Here is a 26,097-nt window from a genome sequence, read left to right as displayed (position 1 = left end):
GCGTGCATTTTAGGTTTCAGCACTTCTATGATGACTTGTGATTAATGGGTCTCAGCTGTGACATAAGCCAGGGTAATGGTGTGGGACGACAGGCGAGACGAAGTTGCAGAGGAGATGAGTCCAAACCTAAAACCTCCAGATGAGGTTTGAAATCTTGTGAATGAACAATTTTTAGCTCCACTAGCAACGAGGCTCTGAGGATGGTGCTGTCGGTCAAACAAGACACTTTGAAACCTATTGGCAGGATTGCCATGAAGTTTTGTGGCACACCTTCATGCTGCCTGTAGGATGAACCCTACTGATTTTGGTGGCTTTTCTTCCAGCACCACTTGTAGGCCTATCCACCAAAATCTAATTGGGTGGATTATTACATTACATTACATTACAGTCATTTAGCAGACGCTTTTATCCAAAGCGACTTACAATAAGTGTATTCAACATAGGTAGGGAACGAAAACTACTAATCACCAGAAGTCTTTAGTGCATTTTCTGCATAAACAAGCAACCAAGAGTATACCTAGCGCTAAGGTAAAAGTGCAATATATCAGCTACCTATTTCCTTAAGCAGACAAAATAGCTAAATCAAATGAGCATGAGCTAAAACAAATAAGTATATCGACTAAACAAGATCCAATAAACAATCCAATAATCCAATAAACAATACAGCAATAGAAAACAAGCGTTCGTACAACTAGTTAACAACAAGTAGGTCAGGCAGGGAGGAAGGGTAGTGTTTCCTGAAGAGGTGAGTTTTCAGCCTGCGGCGAAATATGGGCAGTGACTCTGCTGTCCTAACATCAGTGGGAAGTTCATTCCACCACTGTGGGGCCAGAACAGAAAAGAGTCGTGACCGTGTGGATCGGCCAGAAGGACCCTTGAGTGACGAGGCAATCAGTCGCCCCGAGGTGGCAGACCGAAGTGGTCGGGCAGGGGTGTAGGCATCGACCATAGCCCGGAGGTAGGAAGGAGCTGTTCCTTTCACTGCCCTATAGGCTAGCACCAGGGTTTTGAACTGGATGCGAGCCGCTACGGGGAGCCAGTGTAGAGAGCGGAGAAGGATGGTTGTGTGGGAGAACTTGGGGCGGTTGAACACCAGACGAGCCGCAGCTTTCTGAACAAGCTCCAGAGGTTTGATGGCAGATGCCGGAGCACCAGCAAGGAGGGAGTTGCAGTAGTCCAGGCGGGAGATGACGAGAGCCTGGATGAGCACCTGGGCTGCCTTCTCCGTGAGGAAGGGGCGAATCCTCCTGATGTTGTAGAGCAGGAATCTGCAGGACCTCGTCACTGATGCGATGTTTGCCGAGAACGTCAGTTGATCGTCCAGGGTCACACCCAGATTCTTTGCAGTCCGAGTTGAGGTCACCACAGCATTATCAATGGTGATGGCCATGTCTCGGTGCGGACAGCCCTTCCCCGGGAGGAACATCAGCTCGGTCTTGTCCAGGTTGAGCTTCAGGTGGTTTGTCGACATCCACTCCGAGATGTCAGCCAGACAAGCAGCAATGCGTGCCTCCACCTGGGTATCAGAGGGGGGGAATGAGAGGATTAGCTGGGTGTCATCGGCATAGCAGTGGTAGGAAAAGCCATGGGAGTGGATGACAGCACCCAGAGATGTAGTGTAGAGAGAGAAAAGAAGAGGACCCAGAACCGAGCCTTGGGGAACCCCAGTTGTGAGCCTGTGTGGTTCTGACACAGACCCTCTCAGCATCACCTGGTAGGAGCGACCCGTCAGGTAGGATGCAAACAGGGAGAGTGCAGAGCCTGAGACACCCATCCCCTCGAGGGTGGAGAGGAGGATCTGATGGTTCACCGTGTCGAACGCTGCAGACAGGTCCAGGATTATCATGACCCTTACTAAGCAGCAACCTCAGGCAAACTTTTTTCCCTTTCTTTTTCCACCTTTTTTAGCCACTTGTGAGAGCATGCAACATTGCTAAGGACATCAATGTTAGTCAACTATAGACTGTAAAACAATATGGACTAAAGGGACAGATTGATTTCTGCAGACCCGTTTTGAAGCCTGTAGTAAAGCGAATTCAAATCCACCATCTTGGATTTCCGGTCATGAATAATAAAATGCTATTGGGTGGAAGTGGATATACCTGATTCAAACCTATGATAAGGTAGCCTGGGAAGCAAAGCTTTTCGGGTCTATGATCCGGTCGGGAGCGGAAGTAGCCCTACGTCACCAGGCGCGTCATCCGCGCCATCAGGTGACCGGATCGCGACAATCCGGAAAGACTTCAACCCAAAATAGGTCCGTCCTAATAAAATCCTTGATGCGCCGTAGTTTAGCTTATTTTTTAAATATAAATGTGAGTGTACTTTCCGGAGACTATTTAGCATCTGTATTATCCCACGGGGAAATTCTATTCCATTTAAATAGGGATTGGGGATTTTTTTCAGTAGGCGTGGCCTAGACCGGATCACACAGGTCTTTAGTAACGCATACCAGGCTTTCCTCCAAGGTGGAAAGACTGGTGACGCGAGGTTAATGATAAGGTGAAAGGAGCACCACAGCAGCCTCTAGGGGCAGCCAGTGGGGCTTTTAGTCTCTTGGTTGTTGTCTACTGTTTTGCATGGAAAAGGTAAGGTATGTTTTATATGTACAATAAAAAGGCGTTACATGTTGTATTTTACTAGATATAGAAAGAAATTGCCATAAGTCAGAAACTTCCTTGGAAAGGTGATCACTTTTTTCCTTTGTGTTGAATTGCATTCAAAGTAAAAATTAATTGCTCTGGGAAACTGAGACAACACCATAACATCTCAGTATCCTATGAAGTTAGTCAAAAGCAGGGAATTGCAACTGTCCATGGTGCCAGCTTTAAAGGGATACTTCACTTTCGGGCCGGGGACACATTTAAAAAATATATTAAAAATAAATGAAAAAAGTTATGGAAAATTCATGGCCCCCTCACGACACGCAGTGTCCTACTAATGTGTGAGGGGGCCATGAATTTTCCATAACTTTTTTCATTTATTTTTAATATTTTTTTTAAATGTGTCCCCGGCCCGAAAGTGAAGTATCCCTTTAACACTAACATACATAGGCTTGTATGTTAAATTGGTTCAAATTGACTTATTTTGGCTGAAAACATTATCTAGATATTTTCTTAGAAAGATCTCATTCAGAATATCCAGATTACAACTGTAGTCACTACAGTTGCCAATGTTTCTTTCACCGTTCACCTACTTTCATGACCTCTGTGCTATTCTTAATGTGTTGAAAAGTGGCTTGTATACTGTAGGAAATTCCACAGCACAAAAAAAGTGGATGCAAAGCAAGATAAACTGTACAGCACCTTCTTTGCGTCCAGCAAAAGAAGAAGAATGACCCTCTCTAAAATGTATTTCCTGATGATAAAACAACTTTGACGTTGAAGGTCATTGAAGGTTTGCTATTGTACAGTAATCAACCATGGGTTTAATTATGATACCAGGGCTAAAAACTAAAAGAACAAGTTCCATTTATTTATCCAAATTCCATGTTATTGGAAAATAACTACCATTGCTGCACACTGGTGAACCACTGGCTTTACTAGAATATTAAGAAGTGCTGTATAATGGTAGGACTAAAGAGAAACTTGTAATCTTGCCTACAGTCCAGTTAACCCATAGAAGGAATGTGTTGATTATATTCAACGGTAGCATTACTTATTTACTGTGTTTTTATATAGTATTTATATATTATTGCTCAAGCTGCAATTTAAGTAATAACAAATATGTATTTAACAGTACTGTCCAATTATAGGACTATTTAAACGCAAGGCTATCTTTGTCTATTATATTTTAGGCCTCTTTTGCCTGTTTTTGTTGTGGGTGATGATTTAGGTTTTATCTTTTTAGAACCACCAGAGGTCAGTAATTTTTCCTATATCTCTCTCTTTCTCATTCTGTTTCTCTCACTGTTTTGTATTGGTAATGCATCACAGGAGAAAGGCAAATGGTTTCTAGTATCGATTTATATATATAAAAAATGTCTTATATATATATATATTTTTTTTAAGCTGATTTCTGGTTGGAAGGTGTAACGGCAATTTTGTTTGGATGGATTGGACAGACTAATGACAGTGATTGTGATTGGACAGCTTTTTTTATAGTGATTCTGATTGTGGGCTATTGAAGAGAAATCAGAAGGCTCACACCCTATCGAATTCTGATTGGATGGGTGGTTTTTAATAACGATTCAACAAAGACTATGTGATTGTGCAATACTTCACAGCTTTTACTTATAAAAAAAAAAAGTTGCACCCCCCAAAAGTTATGGATTATGTAAAGTGTGGGCTATAAGTGTTCAGTGTTGTGTGAAAAACAGTATGCTTCTTTGTAATTGCCATCTGGTTATTAGTGTTGCTGCTTCCCTGAAGCTGCTTGCCTTCTGCTGAGGATGTGGCACTCTTGTCAAGGTGAACACAAGCTGTTGCAGAAGAGATTGAGTCTGTCCAGTGCGCACTGGCTGTAGCAATAGGATTGGTGCCACAGATAATGATTTTTCCATGAAAAGGTTATACAATGGTAAAAAAAAGAAGAAGAAAAGATTACTTTGGTTGATGTTGTGTGACAACATACTGTACAATGCCAAAGCAGTGACTCATTTCCCGAAATTCCAGAATTAATCATAGAAATGGCAGAATTGTCCTAGAACTCCCTTCTCCGGTCTTCCTAACAAAAGCTGATGGCTGATTGGAAATGCAGAGAATGAAACTGCTGAGCAGTGGCATTTCAAAACAAGTGAAAATACAAGACCCTCTGGGACAGGTCATGGGTCAGTTTGTTAAGAGCAGTGCTTTTGTGAAATTAATATCAGACTCTTTTTTTGTCACGGTTTATAGAGCACTTTCAATACATTCTGACCCTGAAAATAGTGAAAGTAGAAAGTATTTCTGCCATGAGGTTGTAGATCAGCTATTTTTGCTATTTTTCCGTGACAGTACAGCGATGGGCATTCATTTAATTTACAAAAACAACATAAGAAGTTGAAATATGGAGATACAAGGTTTTGCCCGGCAGCGGAAATACATAGATATGTACAGTATAGATATGTTCTTTTCCCAGAAGTGCGTGTTTTCATCTTAAGTGGAGGTAGTTATCATAAATAAGAAAAAGTATGGCAGTGGTCTTGGCACCTAGGCTACAATGTAGCCTGACAGCGTGCCGCGGGTTTGAGTCCCGTTCCCGACGGCCTTAGCTGCGTGTCATTCCCCATCTCTCTACCCCGTTTCCTGTCTAACACACTTCACTTCACTATCAATAAAGGCATAAAAAGCCCCAAAAATAAATCTTCAAAAAAAAGGGGGAGTATTACATATACAGACTAACAGACTAGGCTGTACTATTTAAGTTGTTTCTTGTGAATTCTGACTGTTATTCAAATTCAGGTGAAGTTGGGTACCATCCTGACTCCAGTTGATGCCTACAGTAATTGTGCCAACATTCTAGTTAAAACTTCACACAAAGGAAGGAATGGAAAATGTGATTAATAAAAAAAATCCCCCATAAGAAACCCCCATGTGCAGGTACATCCACATTCTCAGTATCCATATCAACAATAAGAAGTCCACATTCATTCAGTCATATCACATAAACCTTATTAGATTCGGATCGGGATGTCTCTACTAAAGGGAGCACTGGCTGACATCTCCTTAACAATTCTTTGTAATAATAAATCAGTAGGCGTCCAAGCAGTTTCAAAACATATTTATCTTTCAAAAATATTTCAAAAACGAGGATGTATTTAACTTAAACTTACTTGAAGTAACAACTGCCTTAACATTCAAGTCTCAAGATTCAAGAGGGTTTATTTGTCACTCACTCATACAGGTTCAAGCAGCAAAATGTTGGTGTGGCATATTCCACAGACTGTGCTAACAACAAGATAATAATGATAATACTGGTTGTATACGAAAAAAAAAAAGAAAAAAGTTGGCTATAGTACAGGTAAGAATAAAAACTCGGACTCAGCCGACCGCACCAAGTTGAGGATGAGCTAGTCCCTCACCAGGCGGTGATGGGCCCTGTCAGGATGCTCTGGGTGGTAGCAGAGACTGTGCGGATTCTGCAGACTGTGTAGTTTCTTCTTTTAGGGACAGTCAGTACAATGCATGCAGTCTACTAGCCTTCACTTGTCAGAATGACATTAATACATATTTATAAGCTTTCTCAGTACTTGTGAATAAAGGTACAGCTAGCCCTGAAATACAGGCAGTGAGAGTGTATGACAGCTCAACATTCCACCATAAACATGGTTCAATACAGTCAGAGCGTATAGTATCTAGCTATTTAGCTATCTATCTATCTATCTCTTTTTTTTACAGTAGGCCTATCATACATCTATTGCAGTACATCTATCCACAGGAATTCAGGCCCCATTCAACGACACTGAGTAAACATGAAATGATATATGCAACTCATTTCTCTCATGCCCTCTGAAAACTGTTGCTATGACATTGGAGGTACATCCAGCTCCCAGGAATGTGCCCAGAGCCAGCTCAGCCCTATCAAGTAGCTATGGAAGTATGCCAGCCACCATGCAGATTGATCTTTTTTTATTACCAAGAATAAATGGATATTGAATCTGTGAGTAACAGAGCAACCTGGCAATGAAGACAGTAATGTATTTAAATCCAGTGTGGGAAAGTGCAGTTTGACAGCCAAGTTGATTCTACGAGGTGTAGTGCTTTAGATTTACGCAATGAAAAGTGTCAAAACCCACTAGTAAGGACATAGAGATACTCATTACACTGGCAATGGGTGTATTTCTTCAACTCTTTTTGAAGCTAATAAGCTAGTATACCATTTCACCATACATGCTGTTTAGAAAGATCTGATACCATTATAAGCTACTTATGCTGTTGGATAGCCCTAAAGTTGGTTAGCCAAGCCTTGTTTTGAGCCTTGGCTATATATATATACATACACAGTATATATATATATATATATATATATATATATATATATATATATATATATATATATTACGTATGTCTTGTGCTTTGTGTTCTGGTGAAGAGACAGGTTCCTTCTGAAAAATCACACTAGATGGCACTATTGCACTCTTTAAGTGGAATAATTCATCCCGTTTGGTCGAGAGCAGGAACAATGCATGTGTTTTAGATTCAGTATAGAGTATTATATAGTATAGTTGATCTGTTGCTTAATATTTTTGCTTTGTATGCACAAATATTTGCTAGGTCTGCATGATTTGTGTTAGTCATTTTTGTAAGTTGTCTATTTTGAGAAGAATGTTAATTTAAACATACATTTTAGATATAGAACACATAGTTGTTTCCATTGGGTAGGTTGTTTAGACATGGAATAGACATGGAAGTAGTCAAAGCTGTTGTAGTCAACTGGAAAAGGACCGCAACGTGGCAGGGTGCTGCTGCACCATTACTACACAAATGACTTCATCAAGGCATTTTATTAGAAGCACCATTCACACAGTTCATTTAGGATGCCTGGTTGCACTTGTACATTTTACATGACCTTATTGCCATTGAGCCTTAAGACATTGAGCAACTCAAGAATGCTTTTTTTGTTTGGTATAGTGTTTGTTGTGAACTGAAACATGGCCGTGCTGCTTTCTGTGTTTCTGCATCACTCTCTGGTTTAGTGATATATAGGGTCATGAAATATTACTGAAGGCCATAAAGACCATGGCTCTTCGATGGCCCGGCGCAGAAGAGGGGGAGAGGTGTCCCAGTGGAATATGACACAGTCACAGCCCTCGACTCCCTATACACTGCAAGGACCATTAAGTCTCACATTGCGACTCCCTACTAACATAGCTTTTTAATCTAAAATTGCTAATGATAATAATCCTTATTTCAATTTAAATGAGAAAAGTGACTGAGATGTGACATACAGTAGATTAAGTGTGTATTACAGTATAAGCTGATGTCCTTTATGTTCTTTGTACCACAGAACTATAGAGAATGTAGAATACATTGTATTCTGCTGTTGAATACAACAACATAGCCTAGATCCAAATGTTTCATGTAATCACCATTTTTATGAGTGGCAGTGTACACTGCACAACACTGTCCCGGCCATAGCTAGCTGGAAACATTAAAAGCAGCAAGGTTTGTCAAGCTACGAGTAATAAATCTCGTGTTTCTCTTTCCAATGATAAGTTCAGCTTTCCCTGCCCTGGAAGTCGAGATGTTGCAATTAAGATTTCATTTCCTATACACCAATAAACGCATACAACTATGATGGAACGTGCTACTGCAATTTGAACTGCCCCTGAGGGAAGATTTACAATTACGCAAGAAATGCTCTAGTGTGCCCTCTCACCCTGCAGCATGACCCTTTGCTTTGTGTAGCTTTGGTGTAATGTCCTGTCTCCCTTGAGAGGAGCCCAGGTCATGTTCTCTCACCGTTGGTTTGATGGTGATCTAAAGATTTAGGAACCATATATCCTTCTTCTGCCCCTGCTCCTGGCAAACACGACACCCTCATGGTGTCATGTTTGAGTTTTTAGAAAGGAGACCAAAAGCACTTGCCACAGTGATGATGCTCACATGCTGTGCATGTATTTAAAGGGATATTTCACTTTCAAAAAAACTTTGGGTCATTTTATCTTCTACTCAGGCTTTTGTGAGCCCTCCAGAATCTTTTTAAGTTGCTTGATTCATTATTTAGATATATGATATTCATTTTATCAGACACGCCCCCTTCCTATACAAACCCATTATAACTTAAAACACATTTTTTTTTATATATATTTTTTTCTATTAAAACAAATGTATACGATTAAAAAAAAAGGAAAAAAAGTTAAAAGTTAACCCTTTAAGTACATAATGCTACAACCTCATGAAGATGGTTATGAAATCTACCTTTGCTGCCTGAGTCAGAGAGCTCCAGATGTCCTCAGAGTCTTGGAGCGTTTGTCCTCTGAGTTTAATGGTGTTGTGGTAAGGGGTGTGGCTGGGCTTCTGGGCACCAGCACTTGCACTGACAGTGTTCTTCAGGATGACATTTGAGGGAGGAACCTTTCCCCAAATGCATCACGGTCTCATCAAGTGTTGCAGTCGGCTTAGATTAATGGGGCTGAGAACTGATTATGCAGGGCTGTACATCATGTCTGTCTGGCTGCCTTCTGCTCTCCCTGTCTGTCAATGCTCCACCCTCCCATATCCTAGCCTTCTGTGAAAAACTTGGATCTGTCCCCTTTAGCAAAAAACATTCCCTAGTTACCTAAACTCGCGCAATTTGACTTCAAAAGTTGCATTTCTCTCTGGATTCAATTGTGAAACATATTGCACTCTTATGGCAATGGTCCTTCTAGTACTTCACTGTCCAAACACATGACACACACACACACACACACACACACACACACACACACACACACACACACACACACACACACACACACCACACACACCACACACAGCAGATACACAGTCACACAGTACGAAAGCAGTGAATATGTTTTTGTCATTTTACATTTCTGCAAACCACGGATAGGTAGAATCTTGATGTTTCTGAATCCATACCATCTGTTTTGACCGACTGATTGATTGATTGAATATTTTATTAAACAGAATTGTAAAATAGCACGAGTACAGTCAAACACTTGGTCTAAAAGGATAACACCAAAAAAGTCCTTGCCGTCTTGTTTCCATTAGGGTCCTATAGGTATTCAACTCACTGCGCAGTTCTGACATTACAGTTAAGTATAGTTCTTTTGGTTACGGTTGGTTTGGTGTAGTAGGGGGTTAGGGTTATTTTCTACTGTGTTTAGTCGACATGGGCTGCAGTCACCCTCAGCGTCAGCATCAAACTCCAAGTATCTAGAAATGTTGATCAGTGGTTTGCTGGAAAGTATGATGCCAACATTTTGTTCTGTTGACCAATTACAAACTGTTTGTGAACTCATCTTCGCAGAACAAACAGTTAATTTGCAGAAGGTCATTATGCATGGTGTCCATGACAGCCTTGTGGTCTTAGATGGTGTCAGTGGGAAGTTTAAAATGTAATTTAACGGATTGAAACGCTAATACACAGATATTTTACAACACTGAAGGCCTTAACTGCTGAGTTCGGCTACCTGCATGTGTAAATTATGCCTGTCCCTGCGCCCTGCAAGCCCAGCCCTGTGTGGGGGACGGATTAATCTTCCCTGCACATTATTGAATGTGTTCTCTTGCTTGGGAGCAGCCGATAAATTGTGCTTGTCACAATGGCCCTGCACCTGCTCTCCATAGCCTTGGAATTTCTAACAATGCGTCACATTTCTGCACACAGCACTCAGGGACAGAAAAAATTGAGTCACAACATGGAAGGAGCAGGAGAAGCAGCTGGGAAACATTAGAGTAGGTAGGTACTATGTCGAGTAGGAAGGTGGAGGGAGATGTGATGAAGAGAAGTAGATCTTCTTAGTTGTGTGGCATTACATGATATTAACCAATACCTCCGTTATATTTCAATCACTTTTATAAGAGAAAGCTACAGAAAATAACCCCATTCCTGAGATGTCATTACATGGATGGCATGAAGTTAAAATATAGATGGGAACACAACAGAACACTTTGCATACATTTTGTATTACGCAAGAAATGCTCTAGTGTGCCCTCTCACCCTGAGGAAGACCTGTTTGGTTGAAAGGCGTCCGTTGTTTTTTGTCCGTGAGAGGTAAATAAAACCATGTGAAAAGGACATTCATTGTGTGCTGGCTATTTCCTCAATGTCAATACATTGTGTAAGAACATACAAGAATGTGGATCCTGTATGGCAGTGGTTCTCAAACGTTTTAATTTCAAGGACCCCCAGTTTTGTATGCAATGGGCAGAGAGTGTACAAATTGAACGAGATGGACCCCAGACCCCACTTTGAGAACCAATGCCATACAGCACTTGTTGAGTAGTGGGTAACTGAGACAACCATGTCTCTCGAGTGTGGGCGTGTCCACACGAAGCAATTGAGTCAATAGCGCCACCATGTAAAAACTAACCATGTGCAAATTTAAAATAGATTCTAACTGATTCCCATCCTATTTGAACGCAACTCAGACGGTGCAGCCATTCCACCGTTTGGCACGGCTGGCGCCTTGCTCAGGCCCACCTTGCTGGGGTGCGCCTCACAGGGCTCAAGGGTCTGCACCTGCCCCGGACTCAACCGGGTTACAGTTGATGTCAACTTGCCCAGCTTTGTGTCATTCCGCCTACAGTATTTCAACATTGCGCTTCAATATGACCATTTGTACTTGTGTCAACATGCCCACACTCCAGCGCCATGTTTGACTGCTGCTACCTATACTTGCACTCGTTGACAATAAATTGCCACAAAGGTACTAAATTGGTACTGATTTGTCCAGCGGTTTGCAAGATTAGCTACACTAGACATACAGACAGACAGCAGACAGACACACATACAGAAAGACCCTCGACTACTTTATTTGAAACATTAATGTCTGTTAAGTCTGTTATACACATATCCCCACGGTCCAGGAACCAGCAAACACTATAATACGAGACAGTATATGACATTGTGATGTCTACAGCCTGTAACAAATTTGCACTTCAGATTAAATAATGAACAATGTAATGTAAAGTATTTGTTTCTCACTGTGCTTGATCACCCCTCCTATCCCCGTTTTGTTTGCTAAAGCATGAAGGAAGGCACACTTGAACTCTTAACTACAGATTATTCTCCTGTAAACCTGTAATTTCATGCTACAGTGACGTTTTCTTGTGCATAGGCCATGTGTTTACATTTTGATATAGGCCTATACATACCAATGTTATGGTTTTGTATCTGCAGACCAATGTCTATTTCTGTGGTACTTCCACGCAACGCCCCTTCTCCTACTTATAATTCAACTGAAGGCTGATTGATTTGATCTTGACTGAAGGCAGTCGAAAGTCTAGAGTAGACGTGATTCAAAATGATCAACTGACGACTTCATGCAAGGGCAGACTCTCGCTGTAAATACGCACACGTTTATCAGACCGACCCCCAACTCATGGGACCTTAACTTTACTAACTAATTAACTGCTGATCCAAATTAGTCCACTCTGATCCTTCTACTATGAATAGTTACTGTATGTATGACACATTAACAGATGACGCCATCTTGTTAGTGCTACACAAATCTCTCACTCACCTAGAATTCCCCAACACCAACACTTAGTACGTCAGGTGTTTGCTGTTTGTTACCTTCAGCTCAGCAAATAACTCCCATCAATCTGAACACACTGGTGTTCTAGTAGCTGGGTTGCCTAACCAGGACCCGCAAACTTTGGAAGGCAGTCAAAGCCAAATGGAATGGGATCGGAAAAATCACACGTATACATCTTGTACCGATTTGTTAGTTTTGTAGGAGCAGTAGCAAAAACTGTGTTTTGAAGAAAATGCTAAATGGTGGAAAACTTAATCTGGCTCAACTAAGTTCTGTTGTGTTTTATATATAATGGCAATAAAACATCTAATCTAATGTGTTTATCAATAATTGACCTTCTTGACTTTGACCTTGACTACCAAATTGCACCAAATTGTCAGAATGCCAGATATAGAGTTAGAGATTTAATTGTCAGGGCCTGCTGGTTGTCCCTCGCACGAGATTAAAGACTAGGTGATCAAGCCTTTGCGTGATTTGCCCCTAGACTATGGAGCAATCTTCTGACATAAGAGCTGTGTCTTCTGTTGACAATTTTAAAAGTATGTTAAAGACATGCTTTTCCACAGTTGTATTGTGATTACAGCTATTTGTGTTGTGTCGTGTCCTGTATTGGGATTTGCTGGTCGATTGGCTAAATGATAATAATATTGTTTTATTCTGTCTCTTAATTGTATTATGAATATGCTTAAACTGATTATAATACAATATAAATTATTATAATTTATTACAACAATGATAATTATAACACTATAATAGGCTGTGATCATAATACACTATAAAGTAGTATAATGTTTTACAACTATGATAATTATAATACACCATAATAGATTATAACTGTGAATATAATACACTATAAAGTATTTTAATGTTTTACAACTATGATAATTATAACACACTATAATAGATTTTAACTGTGATTATAATAATCTATAAAGTATTCATGTTTTACAATTATGATAATTATAATACACTATAATAGATTTTAACAGTGATTATAATACAATATAATCTATTATCAATCATGTATTACAACTATATCCTGTTCTAAATAAAAAGTCTGTGAGTGAACAGTCATTGTCTCCGCCAGGCCGAAAGGCATGGCAAAACACATTTTTTGACAGTACTCCTACAGATTTTATCCAAACATAACGCAAATCAGTACACAGTATCTCTATAGTCATGTGATCAACACGGATCTGTCCAATTTTCCATATGTCATCCTGATTGGCTAAGGTTGCCTTCCAAAGTTTGCAGGATTGCTCCGTTTTCAACAAAATGCCTCAAATCATGAACACAGCTTGCGATTTCCGTGAGATTTCACACGCACATTCCCACTAGGCCGAGGAAGAAATGCCACTTGAAAATGTTCAAATGAGCCTCATGGTGGCGCTATAAAAGGCCGATTTGTGTTTTTAACTATAACCGCACCGATCTGCATGAAACTTTGCACGCACACTCCCTAGAGGCCAAGGGAAAACAACTGCCCTGCATTTTTCACATTTGCCTTTCATAGCGCCACCAGGAGGCCGACTTATGTAAAACACATTTTTTGATATTAAGCCTTCAGAATTTATCCTAATTTCACGCAAATCGGTACACATGATCTCTATAGTCATGTGATCACGATGGATCTTTTACATTTTTCATATTCCATCCTGATTGGCTAACATTGACATCTAAAGTTTGCACGAGTGGCCCGTTTTGAACAAAATGCTACAAATCATGAATGCAGCGTCCGATTGTGGTGACACTTTGCACGCACATTGGCACTACATCGAAGAACAAATGCCACCCTTTTAACATTGCCCTATTATAGCGCCACCAGGAGGCTGATTTTGACTTTTTTATATTACTCCTACAAATTCAAACATCATGCAAATCGGTACCCATTGTCTCTATAGTCAAGTGATCAAGATCGTTCCGTCCGATTTTTCATATTCCATCCTGATTGGCTAATTCCGAACATTGCTGCCCCACAATAACCTACCTGACCTGGCGGAGACCACTTTTTCTAGTTATGAAGTGTTTTGGCCCCGTTTGGCCTAGCTCAGACATACCCAGGACTGGGTACTTTTTACGCACCAGTTTAGTACCACTTACACACCACGCTACCCACTTCATTGTGGTGGAAACCGTGGCACAAGTGGGCGGTGTGGTGTGGGGTAGGGTGAGGCCATGCATATGGAAAGCTGCCTTCACTCTACCGTCAATTCAAGATAGTGAAATTCATAGTATACAGTACATACTGTACATACACACACAGACAGATCAACAGCCTCAACAGTTTCACAATTGGTTTGCGGCTCAAATAACAATTTATGCCACAGCAGTATAAAACTGGAGGTAAGATAAGATCTTTATCACATACTGTAGAAGAAGTACTTCCCAAGGCAGAGTTCTGGTAGTTATTCCAGAGGACGACTTCTACAATGTCTTGTCATCTTTTATTATTGTTGGTCTGAGATACGAATAGTCCTCCTTATGTTGCTATCCTACTATGAATGTGCAAAATGTTCGTACGTATAGTCCTTTGCATATCTTGAGAACCATCCGACCGATGACCAGACTCGGCATGAGTATCGCCCAGGACCCGAGGGAGGGCAGTGCCCGGCATTGAGTCCGATCTTTAAAATCTCTGCGTGAGTATGTGCATGCGTGTCTGTCCTTCGCGTATCTCAAGAACCGTCCAACTTCAAACTTGCTGTGCATGTCTCAAGGACCCTAGGAGTGTGGTGCCCAGCATGACGTTTGGATAGGAGGTTGTCCAGAACCACTGATCATCCGACTGATATGCCCATTTACAGAATAGCCATATAGGAAGATCCGGTTGCCCATTACTGCGCGCGCACACACACACACGCACACACGCACACTCACACACACACGGACGACAGACATGCTGTCCGGCCTGGCAAAGTTTTCTTAAATAAACTGCATGAACCTCTCCTTATCTCTCTTTCTCCCTCTCTCTCTTTCCTCGTTGTTCTGGTCTCCAAAGATGCACATTCTTATTATTATTCACGACACATTCTTATTGTCGTGCTGTCACGTTCAGCTTCTACCATGTTGAATTTAATTGTAATGTACATACACTACTGTCCAATGCACTCTTTAAATAACAGGGAAATACCGAGCTTTAGACCAACTGGAGCTGGTCTAAGGTGCAATCGCTTTTGACTCTTCTTTCTGTATGTACAATACTATTGTGCCAAACCACACCTCATTTTAAGACCAACATGGACGCTTGGTCCATATGTATTCATGGACAAAATGGTTCTGTTTTATGATGTCCGTTAAAAGCTGTGATTGATCTAGTTTTGACTGGACAGACATACATATAAACTCTACATTACATATACATTACATCCCTAATGAACAACCCTGGTCTTGATGGCTTGGCCTATGGCTATACCGTAATAAAGCCCAACTGTACTGTATATTGACTGTAACTTTAAGATTAGATGCTTATGAGCTGTAGATAATGAGTTTAGCATATCTTTGCATAGGTAATCTTACCTATGCTCTTATGGCTGTGCATCATTATACTGTAGAGTTGTAAACTGTAATGGCTCTGTACTTTCACCATGGTTGTGAAATCAGTGACCACAAGCAAGCAGTTGCAAACAGCCAGATGAGCAGAATTAGCAAGCCAGCTCAATATGATACGCTTAAACAAGCATCTACTATGAATATTTCACATTTGGCAACAAATATAACAAAATCAATGTGCTCTCTTTAGATTCGTTGCCTTGCTCAAAGACTGAAACAGCTCTCACACCCAGATTTATTCACTCAGGCTCCCAGCAACCAATTATATTTTGTCATCCAAATCAATATTTTGTTCACTTCATTGAACTCACTAAAGACTATTGAGTGGTTTGGTTTTTTTTTATTATTAAATTGTTTCTGTCTTTGTTCTCTTCTATGGTGTTAAGTCTTGAGAAAATCTTTTTATGCCAGTCATACTTATTGCTTTTTTTAAACAGATGTTTGACCTGAACAAGCTTTGTTTACTTTGATGTTGTAAATGAGGTATACATTCAACATATTATTGATTCAATGCCACCAATAGGGGGAGCTTGCACACTTGCTATGACCCAGCTCTCTCCCAGAACATCTTTTCTTGTCTTTCTCTCATCATGCATTTTTCATTCCCCCTCCTTCTCAAGCATCCTTTATATAGCCTTTGCCTTTGTCTGCATTGGCAAGTTTTATCTGTGACTGTTTATTTTTTTGCTTGTTTTGCCTCCCTAATCGTCGTAAATGTTTTACAGAGGTCACATGCCACCAATGTCTTCGCCTCGTTCCAGAGTCACCGATAATGCCGTTTGTTCCCCGCCAGAACAAGACCTATTGACACCAGTTAAATGAATCTCACTACATCTCACACTCCATCTTCTCCCGTTCTCACTCCTGTTTCTCAGTTTTCCGTCACTCACTTCTTTCTCACTCTGTTCCTGCTCCTTGTGCCCCCCCCCCCCTCCACCACGAGCCACAACACCCCTGCCCCCGCCCCGCTCCACTCATGCAGTTTCATCCCAGAGGTGAAGTGCAGACGCCTATAATTACCCAAGTGTCTGTGAAATGAATCATTGGGCGGCTGATTGAGCTGCATGATGGGGAACATCCATCCTGAGTGGTACAACTGAGCACCCCCCCCCCCCCCCCCCAACAAACCCCACCACTCCCTCAATGACGACCAGCACTGGTATGTGTGCATACGTGCTACCACTGCTCGGGGTGGGGGCAGGGCGTGGTCTCTGACAGCTGCCTGTTTCAGCAGTGACCATCATGGCTGACAGGGAGACGTTGGAATTGTTGGGCGTTCTTAACGCAACACATGAATGACGGGGCTTTTGTTGAGTTTGGTCAACCTGTGGCCCTAACATTGATGACCGCTATACACATGTATAATCTCATGGGTAGATCACAGCTGAAAATGAGAAGACGGCTCTGAAATGTAGCTCTGTAACTGCGTGAATAACCCTATTGGTACAGTATGTGTACTGTAGGAGGATTGCATATAAAAATGGTCGGAATTAGCAAATGTTCACATTAGTCTGATCTTTTGTTGCAATTGATTTAGTTTCTTCAAATACCATTTAATGAACTAAAGGCTTATTGTAATGGCAGAGAACTAAATGATTCTGATGACATAATGGGTCCTATTTAGATGATCTATAGCGCAGGTCGCAGAATACAAGGTGGAATTCGGTCGGGGGTGTTTCCCCTTTAATTTTTCTTGTTAAATGGCGTGTTATCTGGGGGCTAAGTAGTGCACACGGCGTAAAGGGTTTGTATTTAGACTGAATTTGTCATGGGTGTTTTTGGGGCATCATATAAATTTTGAATATAACATATCAATTAGACCAATCAGAGTGTAGTGTCCCATTCCCTTTAAGAGTTTGTTGCACTTCACCAACGTACTACACGTTATTTAAAGGCCAGATTTAGCAAGTTGGAGGAGATGCAATCACATTTCTGCGGAGGAAAATTGCATTCAACCATCTATGGGGGCAGCATTAATAATGTGAGTATAATGATCATGTCAGGGGACGCAGGGGAAACAAAAGCTTTCTGCTCACCGAAACATCAGGAGAGGTGGACCAAACGCATTTGCCATGCTGCAGAATCACTGTAGCCTCTGGGCTAAATCCAGCCGTGCTACCCGCAATTTAGGGATAAAGCATATTGCGCAAGAGGCGTTTCCACAGCCGTGTTGCTATTGTGCGCCACCAGCCCTATCCCTGAAACACCTGCGCATTACATTATGCATAGGTGTTACATTAATCAAACTAATCAGCGTGTCAGGTGCCACTGCCTTTAAGAGCAGGCTAGCGCTATGCGTTATGCCCAGTGCTATCGTACACTCTCCCCAGCACAAGGTACATTACATTACATTACAGTCATTTAGCAGACGCTCTTATCCAAAGCGACTTACAATATGTGCATTCAACATAGGTAGGGAACGAAAACTACTAATCACCAGAAGTCTTAAGTGCATTTTCTGCAAAAACAAGCAACCAAGAGTATACCTAGCGCTAAGGTAAAAGTGCAATATATCAGCTACCTATTTCCGGATGAGACAAAATAGCAAAATCAAATGAGCAGGAGATAAAACCAATAAGTATATCGACTAAACTAGATCCAACTAGAAAAAGTGCTCCTCGGAGCACAGGTCTCCGCCAGGTCAGGTAGGTTGTTGTGGGCCAGCAATGTTCGGAATTCGGCAATCAGGATGGAATAGGAGAAATGGGACGGAACCATCTTGATCACTTGACTACAGAGATAATGTGTACCGATTTGCATGATGTTTGGACAAAATGTGTTAATGTAATATAAAAAAGAAAAGTGTTGCAAAAATGTACCTCCTGGTGGCGCTATAATAGGGCAATGTTAAAAGGGTGGCATTTGTTCCTCAACGAAGTGCGAATGTGTGTGCAAAGTTTCACCGCAATCGGACACTGGGTTCATGATTTGCGGCATTTTGTTCAAAACAGGCCACTTGTGCAAAGTTTAGATGTCAATCTTAGCCAATCAGGATGGAATATGAGAAATCAATGAGATCCGTCTTGATCACATGACTATAGAGATCATGTGTACCGATTTGCATGAAATTTGGATAAAATCTAAAGGCTAAAGGTCCTTACACACCGGGGCGAATTCTTCATGCGAATAAATATGTTTTTTTTTAAAAACCTTAAAGTCAATGCAAGCGTCCACATCAGTTTCGCGAAGCGAAAAAGCGTCTTTTAATTATTCGGAACGAGTCCGAATTTTGCGTATATTCGCATATTCGCCGGTGTGTAAGAACCTTTAATATCAAAACAAATATTTTACTTTAGACGGCCTCCTGGTGGCGCTATAAAAGGCAAATGTGAAAAATGCAGGGCAAAGGTTTTTCCTTGGCCTCTAGAGAGTGTGCAAACAAAGTTTTACATAGATCGGTGCAGTTATAGGTAAAAAGACGAATCGGCCTGTTATAGCGCCACCATGAGGCAGATTTGAAACATTTTAAGTGGCATTTCTTCCTCTGCCTAATGGGAATGTGCGTGTGAAATTTCACAGAAATTGCAAGCTGCGTTCATGATTTGAGGCATTTTGTTCAAAACGGACCAATCTTGCGAACTTTGGAGGCCAACCTTAGCCAATGAGGATGGAAGCTGGGAAATCGGACAGATCCGGGTTGATCACATGACTATAGAGATACTGTGAACCGATTTGTATGACGTTTGGATACAATCTGTAGAAGTAATATAAAAAAATGTGTTTTGCACAAATCGGCCTCCTGGTGGCGCTATAACAGGCCCATGTGAACATTTTGGGGCAGAAGTTCTGAATTGACATCCAGGGAGTGTGTGTGCACAGTTTTGCTGCGATCAAGCCAACGGTGCCAGAGATTAGCTGCGGACAGACGGACACACACACGGACGGACGGACGGACGGACGGACAGGGGGTAAAACATACTCTCTCGCCATGCCTTAGGCCTGGCGGAGACAATAAAACAATACAACAATAAAACAAGCATTCGTACAACTAGTTAACAACAAGTAGGCCAGGCAGAGAGGAAGGGTAGTGTTTCCTGAAGAGGTGGGTTTTCAGCCTGTGGCGAAAGATGGGCAGTGACTCTGCTGTCCTGACATCATTGGGAAGTTCATTCCACCACTGTGGGGCCAGAACAGAAAAAAGTCGTGACCGTGTGGATCGGCCAGAAGGACCCTTGAGTGATGAGGCAATCAGTCGCCCGAGGTGGCAGACCGAAGTGGTCGGGCAGGGGTGTAGGCATCGACCATAGCCCGGAGGTAAGAAGGAGCTGTTCCTTTCACTGCCCTATAGGCTAGCACCAGGGTTTTAAACTGGATGCGAGCCGCTACGGGGAGCCAGTGTAGAGAACGGAGAAGGATAGTTGTGTGGGAGAACTTGGGGCGGTTGAACATGACCAGATACAGTCCGACAGGCTAAAAGGATAGCACAAACAAACTTGTTTCCATTGTGCCCCAATTGGATATCAATGATGACCTTGTAGCTACAGAGACAGATAAAGAATGCCTGGAGGCTGGATTCACAGCATTCTAACATGAAAAGAGGTACTTGAACACATTCTATCAGCAAGTGTAGGCAGGCTACTTACTGGAATAAATCCATCTCTTTTTCTCTCCGTCTTTGGAAATGCATAGCAGCGGCAACCTTTTGTTTTATTTCTTATTAATAGGATTAATGAAAAATCAAGTGCTTGAACATGTGTTTATTTGTCTGAACAGACATGGATAATATGGCCCAGATCATTCATAATCTTTTCAACCTCAATGCTGAGTCTCTCAGAAATGTCATCTAAATTGTTGAACACATCTTATGAGCAACATGTCTTTACACATCCTAATCCCAATAAAGCGCTCAAAGTAGTAAGGATTCACCTTTGCCGTCACCGTGCCAGCAATTAAGACTAACTTGAAGATGTTCTGAAACACAGTCAGTTTTTAACTCTTCCCTCTGTATGTAAGATAGCATTGGGCTCTGTAAAAGTTCTTTGGTTGGGAAATAGCAATGATAGTTTTGCTGCACCCAGCACTGTCCTGCGCCTGGCGGAAAATATATCATAATGAAACTCTCATAGACAATCAGTGTGTTGTTACTCACATTCAGAGCCTGACAGCCTCACCCTTACATTTTGTCAGCAGGTCAGCAAACATTCAATCAAGAGACCATCTGAGTCTACACTACAGTATACACTGCACCCTGAAACACATTGACCTTGTGGCCAATAAAACACGCTCTTTTTAAAAAACAAACAAAAAAACTCTAACCATGAAGAGAAACAAAACAAGGCTAAACATTGAATGTGCTTGCCTTATGCCAGGATCCCGAAGGAAATTTTTTATCCACAGACAAACTGAAAAGCTTCATTTGCCGAGGGCAGGCTCCTTGCTCGACTGACCCTCAAATGTGCCCTCTAAAACTGTTAAGATAACTCTGAGACTGTACAAATGTAATCAAATGGACCCATAAGCGTGTTATAACGGATACATTAAAATTGGGTTATTATTTTAAACATGTAAGTAAACTTTACATAGCCGACATAGGAATGATGAATAATCAAAGTTTAAAATTAAAACAAATATTGTTTAACAAAAAATTTACAATATACATTTTAAACTGGCACAGCAAAAACATCGGAAGATGGATTTCATATCCACCCAAAATACTAGGCTTATGTACTGTATGAAATAAGTAAGATGCTTATTGTCGGTATCAGCCGAGCACAAGGGTGTCTATCCCCGTTTCAATGTGCTAGACCGCTGACCTCGGGGTGTGTGTGTGTGTGTGTGAGCAGCTAATGTCCTGCACCGCGGACCGATCAGTGTGAAATGTTCACACACTCCCAGTATGCCACGGAAGAACCTTTACCCAATCTTTCGGTCTCATGGTGGCGCTATAACAGGCACGAAGTGTGGCCTACAAAAAATGGTTCCTGGCGAAGACTTGTGCTCCAAGGAGTGCACTTTCTAGTTTTGTTTTAGTTAGCTGTGTAAACACATGATACCATTTCAGTTAGTTGTCTCCGCCTGGCCGAAAGGCATGGCGAGAGAGTATGTTTTGCCCCCTGTCCCTCCGTCCGTCCGTCCGTCCGTCCTTCTGTCTGTGACCAGCTAATCTCCGCCACCGTTGGCCCGGTCGCTGTGAAACTGCGCGCACACACTCCCTGGATGCCACAGCAGAACCTCTGCCCCACATTTTTCAGATCAGCCTGTAGCGCCACCATGAGGCCGACCTTTGCAAAACACATTTTTTATATTACTCCTACAGATTTTGTCCAAAAGACACGCAAATCGGTACACAGTATCTCTGTAGTCATGTGATCATTGGGATCTGTCCGATTTTCTATATTCCATCCTGATTGGCTAAGATTGGCTTACAAAGTTTGCAGGATTGGTTCGTTTTGAACAAAATGCCTCAAATCATGAACGCAGCGTCCGATTTCCGTGAAATTTTCCACGTAGATTCCCACTTGGCCCAGGAAGAAATGTCACTTATTTTCAAATCAGCCTCATGGTGGCGCTATAACAGGCCGATTCACATTTTTAACTGCACCGATCTGCGTGAAACTTTGTACGCACACTCCCTAGAGGCCAAGGAAAAACCTTTGCACTGCACTTATCACATTTGCCTTTTAGAGCGCCACCAGGAGGCTGACTTTTGTAAAACACATTTTTTGCTCTTACTCCTTCAGATTCTGTCCAAAAATCACGCAAATCTGTACACAGTATCTCTATAGTCATGTGACCAACATGGATGTGTCCGATATTTCATATTCCATCCTCATTGGCTGACATTGGCTTCCAAAGTTTGCAGGAGAGGTCCGTTTTGAACAAAATTCCTCAAATCATGAGTCAGATTGCCGTGAAAGGCCTTAGAAGAAATGGCACCCTTTTCACATTGGCCTATTATAGCGCCACCAGGAGGCCACAATAACCTACCTGACCTGGCGGAGACTTGTGCTCCGAGGAGCAATTTTTCTAGTTTGTTCTGTTTTTTGAAAAGCCTTGTTTTTACAGTGTGGCTCTGCAGGTGGCTAGCTGTCTATAAGAGGGTCGGACTGTGTGTCTTTAATGTGTGATTATGCAGAGCTAATCTCACAAACTGCTGGACTGATCAGTGCCTAATTTCTTTTGCACACTAATTACCAGTAGGCTAACTTACCATACCTCCAGTTGTTTTTTATTTTTTTATGCGTGAAAAGTTTTTGGGAGATTATTATTATGTTTTATATTTATGTTTTAGATGTTTTTAATATTTAACATTATAATGGAATGCAATGGGGCTCTGAAGCCTTGCCCAAATTTGATTGTCATATTACAGTATGTCATAGATATGTCATAGACAACTGACTTCACAGGCTGGCCGCATGAGGTCCGAGATCCACTTTGGATTTCGGGATCATGTGGATCCCGAGATCCCTATGATGTCATTTTTATTTTAAAATATGTTTTTCTTTCACATCTAGTTTTCATTATTTCATTACTTTCAGTTAACTACAATAGCCTTGTTAATGAGGTTACTGTGGGTCTATACAATTGTGAATCTGCCTCTTCTGCACTGGGTTTCTCCGTTTGGAAGCCCATTTCCTCCAAACAGTGCAGAATGGTTGAGTCTGGAAAGAGGCCCTTGCTCTTTAGTTTTTAGGGGATGACACCGAAAATGTACGGTTACGTTCAGGTTTTAGATCGTTAAAAAAAACTTTGCTCATTAAATTTCCTTTAAAATGTTGAATAAAAATACACCATCAAACAACACAAAAATTACAAGATGGAGTACAGTATATGGACAATATTTGTTTTTAATCAGTATTAAAGTATTCTGGGCTATTTTCTTTTAATACACAGTAAAATTTACGTTTTTTTGTAACTGAGGCATAATTCAGACTCTCGCGCACGTCCTAATGCTTAATTTATGTTCTGTATAACAGTGTCACTGTTGCTGAAAATACCAGATCTAGAATCAGAATCAGAATAATATTTATTGTCACATTACAGGTTTACAGGTGTAAAACAGTGAGTGAAATTCGTTTTTGTGCAAGCTCGTTCTTTGATTGTTACCAGAAAGAGAAAGAAAGGAAAGAGGAGGGGGGAGCAGGAATCAAAGAAAGACAACAAGGTATCTACATAATTACACATAGCATATCCAGCCCAATATTATGTAGGCCTACATGAGGATGAGATCCACCTCTTTGTGTAGCCTGAGAAACTTGAACTCGCTGACCCTTTCTGCAGTTCCATCGATGAAGACGGGCGCATGCTCTCTCCGCGGCCTCCTGAAGTCCACGATCAGCTCCTTGGTCTTGTTGACGTTGAGGGTGAGGCTGTTCTGCTGGCACAAGAGTGCCAGTAAACTTGATCTCATCTCTGTAGGCAGACTCATCATTGTTGATAATCCGACCTTTCACTGTCGTGTCATCAGCATACTTCAGGATGAGGTGCGTGTACAGGGAGTAGAGGAGAGGGCTCAGCACTTATCCTTTTGCTGTACCTACCTGTGGATTACCAGGGACAGTGACTTGGATTTTTTTGCACTTCCTAAATGGACCTACTGTACCTGCGGATTATACCAGTGTCAGTTACCTTATGTGGACTATGCGGTCGACATGCGCTGACACTTTGCACCTTAATCCCATGTACAATGTGCTTTCTTTAGTTTTTTTCTCGCACCTTAACTAACGTCCAGCATATCATGTACAGTATATATCTGCTACTATGCTCACGCACATACCTACCTTAGGTACTTACCACACGTTATGTCTTACTTCAGGTACTTACTGTACTGGATAGATATACAGTGCTATGTGTACAAATGTAGATAATTTGTTTGTTTTTATTGATCTCTCTCCCCCTATCCCCCCCTGTCCTTCTTCTTCCCTTTCTCTTATGGTAATAACAAAAACGATCTTGCACATAAAAAGGAATTTTTGGCGGTGCTTCGACAGGAAGTCTAGTATCCAGTCGCACCTGCAAGGGTGTAGCTCTAGGTCTCTGAGCTTTGTGTCAAGTCTTGCTGGGACAATAGTGTTGAAAGCTGAGCTGTAGTCGAATGAATAGCAGTTGTTTGCACGAACAACATACCCACGCACTTGTCCTTCAGCTTCTTGTCATCCATGTGCGACAGGACGGTGTGAAGAGCCATGGCAATTGCATCGTCAGTGGATCTGTTTTGACAGTATGCAAACTGCCACGGGTCCAGCGAGGCAGGTGGTGGAGCAGATGTATTGATTGTATTCTCTCACAACTTCACAACAAACACTGTGGTACACAGAAGTAGAAATGGGACTTAAAACACTGTACACTACTGTCAGAGTTAAATTAACTCTCAGGATTTTACAGTGTGTGATCGGCAATTAAATAAGATTTTGATATTGTCTATCTTCAGAGACACAATTGAACTACTCAAATTCCGAACTATTTCCACACAGCTCAAGCCCCATGGTCAGTGCTTTGGTCTGGTCCCTCAGAGCTCTCTTTTGTTCCTGCTGCTTTGATGCTGATACTTTCTACTCACAGAGGAGAGAGTGAGATGGGGGGGGTGGGGGGTGGGGGTAGCAAGTGCCATTCTCTTTAGACTGGCAACAGACAAGCGACGTTACGCTGGGGTTGAGGATGAGTGCTGTGACAAAGTCAATGGGACAGATGGGGATTGTGACTCCTCCATGGGCTTGATTGTTTAATTAGCCATTCCTTCATGGCATGCCAAGCCAAATGAAAACAAGGGAAGGGGAAAAAGAGGGGAGAGAGAACAAATGTCTCCCGCCGTTCTTGGCCAGACTCGTCGTCACAGATTGCGAAGGGCTCATGAGATTCTGGTGAGTTGTTGATATTGTTATCAGTGTAGAAATTATATGACCGCTCAAACGCCAACTCTCTAAATGATTAACAGAGTCAGTTTCTCTCGTAGTTTCTTTTCATTTTCTGGCTGAGTGAAGCAGTGTGGCATCGAAGCATTGTCATGCAGCACACTTTCTCATAATCACAAGCCACATAAAAACGGTCACATTTTGGTGAACTCCTGACACTACCAGAGAGCCTCGATTTTTTGATCTCAGAGCATGTGTCAATCTTAAGGTAAGATGGACTAACCCATCTCTCCGCTGCCTCATGAGCGGCACACACAGATCAGTTCTCCGTCACAGAGCCCTGCTTTAGCTAGAGCAGCTGGTGGTGTGTATGCAAGTGTTTGATCGAGGGTCTGCTCATTCTTATCCCCCTGGCCAATAGGGCCTCTGGTCTGATTCAGAGCTGTGACTAACTGGGCACTACCCATTTGGAGCCAAAGGCCTGCAGGACTAGACTAAGCCTGAGATAACAATACTGGTGAAAACTACACAGGCAGTGTGAGATCAAATCAGGACCATGATTTAAGAGAGCTGAAATTGATGGATGGTATCAATTAAAACACGTGAAGAGTGAAATCGCTGTTGCCACAT

Source organism: Gymnoscopelus braueri, assembly GCF_963280865.1.
Source record: "Gymnoscopelus braueri genome assembly, chromosome: 5".
NCBI classification, from domain to species: domain Eukaryota; kingdom Metazoa; phylum Chordata; class Actinopteri; order Myctophiformes; family Myctophidae; genus Gymnoscopelus; species Gymnoscopelus braueri.
Note: the sequence above shows the minus strand (reverse complement) of the source record.